The 12,920-nt window shown below is 33.6% G+C and overlaps 1 protein-coding gene and 1 pseudogene across 6 annotated transcripts in view; one reads left to right on the plus strand and one right to left on the minus strand.

The window, feature by feature from the left end:
• The window catches only part of ATRX (ATRX, chromatin remodeler), a 261,938-nt gene that overhangs the window by 34,700 nt on the left and 214,318 nt on the right, over positions 1 to 12,920 (plus strand). The window lies entirely within an intron of this gene.
• Positions 7,324 to 7,445, minus strand: LOC112478464 (annotated as a pseudogene).

Consider the following 12,920-nt stretch of genomic DNA (forward strand, 5'->3'; position numbering starts at 1 on the left):
ATTTTTTCTTGCCATTCTGATTGAGTGTTGTTTGCTTTCCCATCCTCTATATAGGTCATTTGATCCTCTTTGTTCACTTTGTTTATTCCATTTAATATACTTCTCATCTCAGATAATGTTTTCTCCATTTCTGACTGGTTCTCTTTTATAATTCCCATTTTCATTTTTATGTTTTTTATTTCTTTGTTGAAGTTCTCACTGAATTTATCTACACTTCTTATAAGTTTATTGAGCATCTTTGTAACCAGTGTTTTGAACTCTGCATCTGTTAGGTTGCTTGACTCCATTATTTCTGGATCTCTGTTCTGTTCTCTCATTTGGTTTCTGCTTTTTTGTCTTCACATTTTGGCTGCCTTTCCGTGTCTGTTTCTATGTACTAAACAAAGCTCTTAAGTCTCCCAGCCTTATTAGTGCAGCCTTGTGTGGTAGGTGTCTAATGGCACAGTCCTGAGAGGGGTTCAGCTGCAGGCCAAATTTTGCCCCAGCCTCTGCCCATCTGGGGCCACCCGTTAAGATTCAGCAAGCAATCCACAGATGCTTTGCTTGTAGTTGCCTCGAAAGGCGATGCTAGAAACCGAGGCCAGTTGCTACCAGTTTGAGTCTAGGCACTGCTCAGTAAGGAGCACCTGATTCTCTGAGGATACACCTGGATATGGCTTGAGTGGGGCCATGCGTTGTGGGAGGTGGAGTTTCTGGGAATCGTCTGGGCAAAGCGACCTCTGTTATCCAGTTTGATGAGGTCTCTGCTATGGCAGTGCTGAGTCCGTGCACTGGCACAGGAAGGGCTCAGTAGAGGAACAGTCGATACTGCAAGTACTTCTGTACTGAATTAGTCTCCCTTTGCCCCTCTCTTCAACAACTCTGTGTCCCCTCTAAGTCTCTGTTGACCCCTGCCCAGCTGAACTGGTGCTGGTGCTCAAATTGAGCCGGTCTGTCACTGCCAAAGTCTATGTGCGGAGATGGCCCCTTTAAGAGGCTTCTGCAGCTGCCGGATGTCGCTGCCGCATCCCCTGTGTCACTCAGCTGCTTGAGACCTCGTGTCCTTGCCCTGTCTTACCTTCTGCCATTATAGGGTGATTTCTTAGATTTCTCCCTAGTTGTATGGATTGTTCTTCTAGATCCCTGGTGATTTTTCCTTGCTGTTTGTTCCTTGTTTTTGTCACAACTTTGATTTGGTTGCTGGAGGGATGAACAGTGCCTCTATCATCTACGCCATTTTTTTCCTCCTCCCCAGTAGTAATTTTTATCAGAAGTAAAAGAACTGTAAATGTTCTCGTAAAATGTTCATAGTCATGTCAAAGAATATAGTATTTATTCCCTTTTGTTTTATACTTAGTAAGTTGAGTAGATTTTGCTGATACTGTATTTTAATTTGCTATCCTTTCTCTAAAACCTAGGTCTGACAGTTTTTATGTAATTATGATTTCAGAAGTGAGATTTTCATGGTTTTGAGTGCTGTTATGATAATGGATAATATTTTGCCTTCAAAGAAATTACTAGGACCATATCCATAGCTACATTTATTTTAATTCCTATCTCTTATTTACTGTATCTCTGTTTTTCAAGAAAATTGCCTAAGAACAAAATTTTTTCTTTATGTGAATACTATTCATATTTAATGATGTCCTTCTAAGGAAACATGGATATGTTTCATGTTTCCTTCATTTTGAGTAGTGTGGCTTTGTTGTGATCCAATTTTAAGAATGAGGAGTTCAAAACATTTCCTTATATTCATGTTTGCTTTATTAAAGTTATTGTTAAAACCAACATTTATTTGTGTAATGATAGATAATAAATCTTTGTTCTTTGTTGCATGCAGTTTTCTAAAAGTTAGGAAACATGACAGGAAGAGGAATATGTCCTTACTCTAGAGCCAGATCTCTGTGAGAATTGTTGAGTCTCCTGCTTTTGGTATGATGATAAGTTAACAAAGATAAAGAGTGGAATGATGGGCAAAGTAGATTTATTATAAGATGTATATCTCTTTCATTGACGATAGCTAGCTTCATTTCCATTCACACTTAATAGTTGGTGAAGTAATGAAATGAGTTTGAAACTGGTTAATAGAAAATAAGTCAAGGTATTTTCAGGTCATGGGACATAGTGTTATTAATAGAATGAAATATTGAAAAAGCACTGAACTAAGACCATACTGTTACTTTTAGTGCTGGGTCTACTAGTAAATGTTTCCTTAAGCCTCAAGTTTTTCCTTTTTATCTAGTTCAGTCCGTCTTTTAAGGTGCTTTTAGCTCTAAAATTTTATCCCTATGACCTGGTAGGTTACATAACAATCTTGTGAGATACTTTGATAAAAAGAGGAAGGCAGTAGAACTTTAGAAATACAGTTTGGGTCTCTTTAAATTAGTAAGACTTTTCCTGTAGTCCGAGAATGGTGTGAATTAAAATGGAGGGATGTTGAGATCAGTACATTGCAGAGGTAAAGGGAACTGTTGTTGGTTATTTCCAGGAGTGGACATGCAGCTGGTTTACTTTTAAAATAAAAAACTAAGTTGGATTGATGATCTTTTCAGAAGGAATTCAGTAGCTAGAAGTTTTTCTTAGTCATCTAGTAAAGTTCTCTTATTTTACAAGTGAGGAAATTGAGCTCTACTTGAGGTTGCAGTTTGCTTAAGGTCATAAATCTAGTTAGTATTTAGAACTAGAACCAAGATTAACTCTCAATTCAGGGTTCTTGATGTAGTACTATGATTTTAATAGTCCATTAGGATTTTTTTCTATGCATTTTATAGTCAGTAACAAAGTAGAATGGTTTTCTGTATAGCCTGTCAGAACTCTTGTTCAAGAAAATAAAGTACATTTATGTCTTAAAATGATTTTTACATTTTTCTGTCACTACCACAGCCCCAAGGAAGAAAATTAGCCACAATTCAATTGTTGTGATACTGGATTATTTGGAATCTTCTTGATTCCTTATATTTTTGTTCACATGCTTTTGAGTTGTTTCCTTACTATTTAAATTAAGATGAGGTAATTATTAACTGAAATCATCACTATATAGTTCAGAGAGTCTAAGGGAGCTTTCCAAGGGTGCATAATTAGTGATATAGTTGTTTTTGAACAAAAAGTTTATTTTTCTAATCTCAAAGTAGTTTGTATGTGCTCTTTGTTGCAATGTGCAGTTTATACTTTGGATTTGTATAATCGGAGTAGATTCCGTTTGCTAGGAAGAATAGTCTCAATGCCTGCTATAATAGGATATCTGGAATGGGAGGGAAAAAATGAGAGCAGTAAACAAATTCTGTTTTATATAAAATTTAAGTAATTTTTACTCATCTTTCTGCTGTGAAAAATATTCCTTGTTTGACTTTTCCATCATATCTTCCTATATATTAGAACTTGGACCTCCATTTCTTTATTACCTACTTTTTTTTTATGGCAGAAAATGTGGGATACGCTAGTTGGTCACAGAACAGATAACCTTCTCTTACATTCTTTGATCAGAGTGAGCAAAGTCCAGAAGCTTGGATCATAATTATGGAACTCATTTCAAGCCTGGTAACTCTTAATATTTTTCTAAATGCAGACTATAATAGTAGATCAGGGAATATGGAGGTGCCCAGTAGATTTAGAACTAACTCCATAAAAACAAGGATCAGTACCTTTCTATAACATTATGGTTTAAGGTTGAGCAAGGATTAGTTATGCCTTTAATATAAAAAATTTCAGCAGCTTATTTTATGTGTAAAGTAACAAACATTCAAGTATAGAAACAAAATAAAGACTTAATCATTCAGCTTATTTAGCAAATACTTATTAAGTGGCTGTTTTGCTAGTAATTAGGGCATAAAGTAGTGTAGATATTATTCTGTGGCCCTTGAGAGCTGTTTCAAATGCCATATGTATTTGTGGAATTTTTATGTAATCGAGTAGAATATGTTTAATTATAACCATAGTTGGTTTGCTGTAAATTGAGGACATAGAACTTAATTGTTTAAAGGCCCCATCTAGTTCAATGTTGCTAAGATTTTTTTACCCCGAGTACTTTAAAAATCTCTTCCTCTTCTTTACTAACTATATTAAAAAGCAAACCTTTACTTTTTAAGTACTTTGTAATTAAGAATCTGACGAATTTGGAGGAGTTATCAGCTGGATTTAGATCCTGGCTCCATAGTTTATTTGCATTGTGATTTTGGGCAAGTTACTTAATCTGTATTGTACCTCAGTTTTCTTATTTGTAAAATGGAGATGATCATAGTACCTATTTTATAAGGTAGTTGTGAAGATTAAATGAGATAATGTATATTAAGCACTTAGAACAATTCTTGGCATATTATAGATATTTAGTAAATGTTAGCTATGATTTTAATTTTTATCAATGTGTATATATATTGCTGGTGGTTGAATTGTCTGTGGGAACACCCAGTGAGGGCTAAAGGCAAGGGACACTTAAATGAGTGATTTGTATGTGTTTATGAAATGAATTCACAAATAAACATTAGTCCATGATTTTTTTCCCCCTCTTTAATCCCCCCCCCCACCGCCCCCACTTCTACCCCTGACCTACCGATGTTGCCATTTCCCCTTAAGAACTGGATCTCTGAAGGCAGGGCGCACCCTGGGTATGGTCCGTGGCTTCACCTGGGGCACAAACCCAGGACCTTCTGCATGTAAAGCAGACATGCTAACCATTACACTATGGAGCCACCCCTAGTCCATGTTTAACTGAATATAACCAGAAGTGTCTGAGTTTAAACTCTAGATTTCTTAATATAAGTGCTTATCTACAACAAATTTGAGTCTCTACTGTCTAAAGGCCACTATTCTGGGATATAGGACACTGAAGTAGGTATTCAAATAATACTCTATATAACTTTTTAATTCTGGAAACTTAAAAACATATTCAAAAGTAAGAAAATAGAACCCTTCAAGTACCCATCACTAAGCTTCAACAATTATCTCATAGTAGAATATCATATATGCCCACTCAAGTATCCCCTTACTGGATTATTTTGAAACAAATTGCAGACATAATATCATTGCACTGAAATTTTTTAAAAAACAAACTATACTATGGGGTGTTTGCCTAAAATGAACTATTTGCAAAAAGACAAGTTTTTCCCCCACCTTTGGTGCCAGTAGAAAAAACAGGTTGCTTTCTTGATTCCTTTTAAGTGATAGTATTTAGGTGTTTGGAGTCCATCATTTTATAGTTTATAAGTTATTGTACTCTCACATTATTGGAAGTATAAATTTTAAACATTTTATTATGAAAAATTTCAAATTTACAGTAAAGTTGAATTTTATATATACTCACCACCTAGATTCTACCTTTAACATTTTACTATGCTTGTTTTATCACATATTTGTACATCTCTCCAACTCTCTTTTGATACAGCAATCCATCCTATTTTCTTAACTTCAAGGTAAATTGCAGAAATCAGTGTAATTGAAGTTCAATTTTTAAAGTTACCTTTTCAACTAGGTTGTATCAAATTGTTTTGTGTAAACTTTATTGTTGTGAACGACTGTTTATATCTTAAGTTTGGAGTTGTGACAACTCATATAGTCTCTATGGTTCCATTGCTGCTTATTTTGAACTTTGCTCTCATACATTGCAAATATTTATTCAAATATTTAGCTAAAGTAACAGTAATTCATATTCAGCCAAAACTAGTTAGAATGAATTATGATGGTTTTGCATGTGTTTTTTCACTGGTCTTTAAAAAAATATGTGGTCTAGAAAGTCATTGTGTGTCCCAGGGTGGTACACTAAACTAATATGCTATTTTTGGAATCTGTTTCAAAATTTTCTATTTAACAATTATTCTGAGGGCCAAAAGTTATTGTTTTAGTGTTTAGCTCTTATTCTTTGATCTTGGTATTCTGTAAAATGCCTTAATATACTTTGATCTCCACATGACTACATAACTTGTTGAGAGAAAAGCTGTTTATTACATTACGAGCTTCTCGAATGCTCATAATAGTCACGTATTGAGTAAATAAGTGAGGTAAATTTATCTATTATCTTTATTTTTTTGAAGTTTTATTTACCTTTTATTATCATACTTATTAAGGACAGAAGGTTGCTTTTGCTCTATATAGAACAAAGGAAAATATGAAGTTTAAATTCTAAATATTTCATTAGCATATTTCAGACTTAATGTAAACAGAAATGTTATGAGAGTTCTAGAACATTTATACTCTGAATTAATTTATTATTTAATTGGGAAAGATTACAGACAAGAATACAATATAAACAGCTCTGCATCTACTACCTAGCTTTATGAAATCTTATGTCATATTTGCTTCAAATATCTTTTAAAGAAAGAATATTACAGATAGAGATGAGATCTCATGGATTTTAAAATATTTTCTACATATACGTATGGATATGTAGAAAAATAACTTCTATTTTTTGGTTACAGTTGACATTCAATATTTTATATTAGTTTCATGGGTACAGCATAGCGGTTAAACATTTATATAATTTACAAAGTGATCCTCCTGATTAGTTTAACACCCATCTGGTACTGTACACAGTTATTACCATATTATTGACTATATTCCCTTTGCTGTACTTTACATCCCCTTGACTATTTTGTAATTACCAATTTGTACTTCTTAATCACTTCCCTTTTCACCCAGTCCCCCTACCCTCTGCCATCTGGCAACCATCAGTTTGTTCTCTGTATCTATGAGTCTGTTTCTGTTTCGTTTATTTTGTTCTCTATATCCCACATATAAGTGAGATCATGTGGTATTTGTCTTTCTCAGTCTGACTTATTTCACTTACCATAATATTCTCTAGGTCTATCCATGTTGTCACAAATGGTAACATTTCACTTTTTTAATGGCCAGGTAATATTTCATTGTATATATGTACCACTTCTTTATTCCGTTGTCTATTGATGGGTACTTAGGTTGCTTCCATGTTTTGACTATTGCAAATAATGCTGCAATGAACGTAGGGGTGTATTTATCTTTTAAAATTGGTGTTTTGGATTTCTTCAGCTAAATACTCAGAAGTGGAATTGCTGAGTCATAAGGTAGTTCTATTTTTAATTTTTTTGGGGAACCTCCAAACTGTTTTCCATAGTTGCTATACCAATTTAAAATTTCACCAACAGTGTATGAGGGTTCACTTTCCTCCACATCTGTGTCAGCACTTGTTTGTTGATTTGATGATTAGCTATTTTGACAGGTGTGAGGTGATATCTCATTGTGGTTTTACTTTGCACTTCTCTGATGATTAGTGACATTGAGAATCTTTGTATATCTGTTGGCCATCTGTATGTCCTCTTTAGAGAAAATCTATCTATCTATTTATTTATTTATTTATTTATTTTTATTATTATTTTTTAATGCTTACAGCACCTGGTATTCTTAGGTGGTCTCCCATCCAAGTACTAACCAGGCCCGACCCTGCTTATTAGCTTCTGAGATCAGATGAGATCGGGCACGTTCAGGGTGGCATGGCCATAGACCACCTCTGCCCATTTTTTAATTGAATTGTTTGGATTTTTGTTTTCTGGTGTTGAGTTTTATGAGTTCTTCATAAATTTTGGATATTAACCCCTTATGAAATGTATCTTTGAACATAAACATTTAGAATATTTTTCAGTTTTATAGGTTCATTTAAATGACACCATAAAGTACACATTATTTCAAACTTGCTTTTGTTGTTCAGTGTTGTTTTGGGGATTTTGAGTAAGTTTTAGATCTGAACTGTTGAATACATAGCTACTATCTGGCTCTTGAGCACTTGAAATGTAGCTAGTGTGAATTGAGATGTGCTGAATGTATATTTGCACAGAGGATATTGAAGACTTAATACAGAAAAATTATGTGAAATATTTTATTACTAATTCCTTTATTTTGATTACATATTGAAATGATAATTGGGTATATTGGATTAAATAAGATTAAAATTAATTTCACCTGCTTTTTTTTTAAAAAAACATGGTTCTAGAAAATTTTAAATTATATTCCTGGTTCATGTTTGTGGCTTACATTATATTTCTATTGGACAACACATCTAGATTGCACACTTTTCCTTCCTGTTTAGTATTACATTTTAGGGATATACTATAATTTATCTACCATTGGTGGCTATTGAGAATTTTTTTCTAATTTAGTGCTATTAAAAGTCCTACCATAAACATTCTTAGACATGTCTCTTCGACACATGCTACAGTTCTTTTAGGAGGTCAATTTTATTTTTTACTATAAGATAATTGCCAAATTGCTGTACACATTGGTTTTACTAATTTACACTTCTACTGGCGGTTTGAGTATTGTTCTACAGTTCTTGATCCTGGCCAATGCGTTTTTGTAGACGACTATAATTTAACACTTAACACCACAACAAGCATTGTTACTTCTTTAAGTGAATATAAAATAAGCGTCATCTTATTTTTCTTAGTTAATCTTTTGTAATAATACACATAGCCCTTTTTTGCAGTACTTACGGTCTGAATAAAAACTGATTTTAAAATTTAGCAGCTGTGCTATGTATATCCATCCTATTAGTCAGTAGCTGCAATTCTTGCAACAAAGCATACCTGTTTTTCAGTGCTGCTGCTTGAGAAAAATCTTGTAGCATCTTTATACAATGAATACTGTGCTGCTATTAAAACTTATGTTTTAGAAGAATATTTAATGATACAAGAAAGTATTCATAGTATATTAACTAATGCAGGGAAAAGGTTACAAAACAGTAAAGTTCAATTTTGTTAAAACCAAATGTGTGTTAACATTTTTCCATGATTATCTCTGGATGGTGGGATTTAGGGTAACATTCTATTTTGTACTTCACACTTTTCTTTATATTCCACTTTCTATATGGACTTATCCAGGAAGGAGGATGTGGATGGGAGTTCTTAGCAACAATAAGCTAAAACTTCCCCACTTGGAATATATTAGAAAAGAGAAGTGAGTAAATGAGCTGTAATTGTTCTCATTTTAAATGCCAAGTTAATGCTTTTATTGATTATCAGGCTCTTTAAGATGAAAATGGAATAAATTATATTATTGTTTATCCATTGTTTTTCAAGTATTAGAGGAATTTTTCAAAGAATGTGTCATAAATTACTTAGGGATGGTCATTTAACTTCACTAAAAGGTCCGTTTACAATTTGGTACTTTCTACTCTTGGGGAAAGGAAATAGGACTCATCTCCATTCATTTGGAATAAAATTCAGACAGTTTTAACTTTAGTCTCAACTTGCTTTTATTTGGAATTACATGATGTAGTGATAAATTTGGGTTCAAATCCATTTCTCTTGCTTTGTAATCTTTGGAAAGTTATCCAGCATCCATGTTGTCTTTTCATCCGTGCAGTGGAGACAATAATACCTAAATAAAAATCTTTATGAGATGTCTAGCATAGTGTAAGCCCTTAACAAAATTTCCTCTTTTTCTGTTTTTCAAAGTGGATGCATTTAATAGCTGGAGACTATTGATTAGGTATGAATTTCATGAAAATAGCTATGAATAGCTCTGATGTACCTATCAAAAACTATAGAAGTTACCATATAAGTTGATCCTAATTTTTCATACCTCCCCCTCAGGTATCTGTCACCTGGAGCATTGAGTTCACTACATTCTCAAAGTAAGCTAAACAAGGTATTCTTAAAGATGATCTCTCTGATATGTTAATATACATTTTGCCCCTGGCATATGGTTTTATTACCTGTGTAATAAAGATAATACTATTTCAGACCTTAATTAGCATTTGTCAGCACTCTAGCTAGTGCTTACTTTGCAGATTTTATCTGACTCAGTTTTTATTGATTAGGGAAATAACTTTTATTTTTATTTGGAGAGATTTACTTTTTAGGACTCCCTCAAAATTGAGTAGTGGTCCACAAATTAAATGATTACCCTAATGGCTTGCAGATGTGTTACTGAACTCAGATTCTGCTGCTTGCCACCCATTAGCCAATAATTTATAATCCAGTAACTCAGAAGACAAGAGTTTGTTAGAAGGAAAGCAGGTTTGTTAAAGAGCCAGCATCCTGAGAAGACAACAGACTGCTGTCTCAAAGGCCATCTCCATGCTTCAGTGCAGGCACGGGTTTTTATAGGGAGAGGGCTGGGCAAGGGATCAGGGAGAAATTCCAAAGCCCTAGGAAGAGGGCTGTATGCTGGAGGGGAGTGGGTGGCTAAGGCCATCTATCTTGTCTTCTGGCCTTGGCTTGTTTCTCAGGTGGCTTGGAGGGGAGGCAAGTAAAAAAAGGAATTAACAAGGAGGAGGTGGGGAAGCTCCGCTTTTAGGGTACGAGTCAGCATGATGAAGTGATGAATTCTCCTTCGCAGCCTGCTCTGGTAAGCAACCTGGAGCTGGTCAAGTGGAGGCCTGGGGAAGATTTTGCCTGGCACCAAATGGTCTGGGAACAGGTTAGCTCCCTTTGAAGTCTGTTTTTAGAATTCTCAATCAAGCAGATTATTTATCTACAAGTTAGACATTAGGTAATGGTAACAAGGCATTTTGATTTACTTAAAATATGAGAGTGACATTGTAAAGACAAATATGAAAAAAAGAATAAAAATGAAAACCAAACAATCACAGTTACAATCCCTGCTGTCACTTTCTAACTTCCATTTCTATTAAAGTGTTGTTGATCTACCTGCAGTGACAATAATGTATCATGAAATGCTCAAATTTGCAATGAGACATGGTCTTCTCAGGTGCATTTGCTTTTTAGTTGTCAAGGCCTGTCTACATAGTTTAGTTATACTTATGATTATTTTGAATATTCTATGAGACTAATATTAACACTAATATAGTTAAGTTTAACTTTACAGTTTCTCCTAGGGCAGGTTTTATTCCCAATGATATCCAAGAAAATAAGTCAGAAAACCAAGAGAGTAGGCATACAAAGGTGGAAGGGTAAGGGCAGAAAAAGCAAGTGTTATAACACTATTATAAGAGGTAAAGCCTGCTTGAATCAGAGGAAAAAAGCTATATCAAAGAAGCAAAGCCTGTGTGGGTTTAGTGTGCCATTACAATTCCTGTTACAGATGGGCTTATTTAAAGCATTAACTGTTTAGCTATAGATATAGGAATGCATGACTGTTTTCTCTCAGAAAACCTAGATTTTGTTTTTCTCCCCTTTCCTCTTTACCAAAAGAGAAACGATGCTCTTATTTAAAATGGATTTAAGTACTCTTTGCATTACAATATATAGGGATATAGATTTACCCTGAATCAGATTTTAGAGGAAAATAGGTTTTTTAACAGTGGCCAAAGTAAAATTGAATTTGTGCTTCATCTGAGGGTAGCTTGTCTTTTAACTCAAATCTGAGTTCATTTTCTTTGAGCTAAAATGTACTTCATCTTGATAAAAACTTTCTAAAGGTTTCTTTTTTGAAAGAATTTAGTATGCTTTTGTTAGAAAATAAAGGCAGTCCTACTTGTACTTATTCACTTTTTGTGTTAGAGTGACTAGCATGTATATTGAATTTAGGTAGACTTGCCTCCAATGGAACAATAAATCTAAGCTCCTTAAATATTTACTGCATATTTCCCACTTCAGTTCTCTAATGGATCTAAGTTACTGATTTTCAGTTTGTTCATCTTTTTTGTTGTTGTGAGCATGAGTGAGGACTTCTAAGATCCTTACATGTCATAGCTGATTGGTTAGATTTTTTGTTTGTTTGTTTTTGTTTTTGTTTTTTAAAGAAATGGACCTATGTGATATGCCAAAGTCGTCTGTGGCTTTATTTTTGGTGCTTTCCTTTGTTTGAAATGCTTGTGTAATATCTTTCAGATCTTGGTCTTTGTGAGGATCAGGTTCTAATTTCAGTTGGAAGTTTTCAAATTTATTTAAAAATGATTTATTTTTCTTTTGCTGTTGCATTCAAATAAGAATAGAGCAGTAAGCACAATGGCTTAAGTATGAGCAGCAAAACTAGAGAACTCAGGTAATTTTATGTGTTCATAAAGTGCTTTATTAAAAAATTAAATTAAAAACTCAGTGTATATAAAACAATAATAAAGATAGCAATGAACAAAAATGAAAAGCATCGAAAAGTTATGCTGTAGTAACTGAAAGTACTTTTTTGGACATCTTAATTTGTCTATCCTTCGTTCTTTTAAGTATTCTGAGTTTCGAGAATTATCTATTAGAGTAACTTCTTGTCTATTCGTTAAATTATATTAGTCACTGTGCCTTGAGTTCCCCTAAGGGATGCAGTATAGGGTAGACTTTAGTTGAGATAGAATTCCTGATTTTCCACTTAGTAGCTGCAAGTATAAATTATTAACTCCCTTATTGCTTTCAGCATGTTAGTGCCTTTCTAGGCCCCAGTTTCCTGTAATAAAGGTCTCATGAGATTTATTTTTATTTTATTTTTCAATTACAGTTGACATTAAATATTATTAGTTTTAGGTGTACTCATGAGATTTAAATCAGGCCAATATGTATAAAATGCACATGCTAAAATTCAGTAAGATTATGTAAGGAAACCCAAGTTATATGGATCTACTAAGAAAAATTCTGCCATTTACCCTAACAGCTGCTTTTCCAGTGGTCAGTATTCAATGGCATACATAGTAGAAACCTGTATTAGCCTGTATCACATTTGGGAGTAAAACTAAGACATAAAAATTTTATAGACATTAGATTTTGTATGCTTACATAGTTAATACCTGGCAGAGTTTGAAGGATTTCTTATAATTTTAGTTTAATAAAGGCTTAAGAGATTTTTAACACTTTAGAGAGTTACTTGTAGTAAATAAAGGAAGTGTGGAAAGAATCTGTTGGATTAGTGAAAAGTCAATTGTCAGTTACTGTTTAATATGTAAATAAAGTTATGAATACTAACAAATGAACTGTTATTTTATAATGCATTATGAACATACAATAAAAACTAGAAATACATGCACATATGAGTAATTTCTTCAGTGGATGTGGATTACCTTGAAAAGTCTCAGGAAAATGATGTTTTCAACTTTT

Source organism: Pteropus alecto, unplaced genomic scaffold (genome assembly GCF_000325575.1).
Source record: "Pteropus alecto unplaced genomic scaffold, ASM32557v1 scaffold374, whole genome shotgun sequence".
Classification (NCBI taxonomy): Eukaryota; Metazoa; Chordata; class Mammalia; order Chiroptera; family Pteropodidae; genus Pteropus; species Pteropus alecto.